Raw genomic sequence first — 1,259 nt, 5'->3', positions numbered from 1 at the left:
TTGTATGCAAAATAATTTATAAAAGGATAAAATGGGTATTCGAAAAAAACTGGTGCATCAGCACGTCCGTGCCTCTTAGTCTTAGCTATGTTGCGCACCAACACAAAGCTATCTACCGTCGGATCCTTGCCGCCGGCAACCAACAGTTCCAGCAGCAACCCCCAGTGGGTCAGTGGCCGCCTGGTGTTCGTTACTACGGTCCATGGATCTCTCCAATTTCAATTTCAGGCAGCGAGGATGCGAGATTACGAGTGAACTCAAAAGTGATAAAACAAAAGGGAAACGAAAGGAAAACTGAAGCGTCGACAGCAGGGTTCGAACCTGCGCGGGCGGAGCCCAACAGATTTCAAGTCTGTCTCCTTAACCACTCGGACATATCGACAATTGCTGATATGTAGGCAAGTTTTAGTTTTCTTATTGTAGAACCTTGGAACTTGAAAGAAGTTAAAACCCATCTATCATGAAGAAATACTTAGGTTAGGCAAACAAAAATAAAGTTCAAATGTGTGTTTCACCTAGTTTTGCTGATGAGGCAAACAAAAATATTCATATTTTTTTTCTTGTATCCTAAAATTAATTCTCTATTGCTATGCAAAACCAAAGAGATTATTTCAATAATCTACTCATCTTTTGAAGATTCTTTTGGCTCAGACTCGATTTGCAAAAAGAAAAGTTAACCCATTAATCTGGGAAGGGATGGCCAACTAGGAAATAATTGATATGTGCTAGTCCACCCTGGTACACAACACTGTAACCACCAACCTATAGTAAACGAAATGAAAACTAGATATTAGTATAGTTCTTTTCATGGAGGAAGAAAAGAACAAATAGGGTGAAATGAAATTAGCATCAAATCTTCTCCATTTTAATAAGCAAAATATAGTGAAGTACATCAAAAGCATTTAAGCAATATCTGGTGGTGAATGAGTTCAGAGGTCAGACCATCTGTACTTCACATCCATGTATCTTGAACCCAAGAATTCAAATGATGAATTAAATAGTCTCGTCTGAACCTAGAATATAGATTTTGGGGAGGGTGATCTTTAGACTTTCTAACCAATTAATACTAAACTTTATAAAAAGATTAGATTAGCACTTGTCTAGTAGAAGCTTTATCTGTTCCACCGCAAAAGGATGTTAGTTGAGACTGAGAATTATCATTTTTTTTTTTATACTAATACAAGTTTCTTTTCTTAATTAGAGTTGCCTTGCTTACATTGATGGCCCAATTTCATTAATTACCATGTTAATATGAAGTT

At 36.9% G+C, this 1,259-nt stretch overlaps 1 non-coding gene across 1 annotated transcript; it reads right to left on the bottom strand.

The window, feature by feature from the left end:
- Positions 1-300: 300 nt before the first annotated feature.
- TRNAS-UGA (transfer RNA serine (anticodon UGA)) lies at positions 301-382 on the bottom strand. Its single transcript has one exon. It is a non-coding gene; the product is annotated as a tRNA-Ser (tRNA).
- Between the last annotated feature and the right edge of the window lie 877 nt (positions 383-1,259).

Source organism: Nelumbo nucifera, chromosome 3, assembly GCF_055504915.1.
Source record: "Nelumbo nucifera cultivar China Antique chromosome 3, China Antique-T2T, whole genome shotgun sequence".
Taxonomy (NCBI): domain Eukaryota; kingdom Viridiplantae; phylum Streptophyta; class Magnoliopsida; order Proteales; family Nelumbonaceae; genus Nelumbo; species Nelumbo nucifera.
Note: the sequence above shows the minus strand (reverse complement) of the source record. Positions and strands in the feature narration are given on the sequence as shown.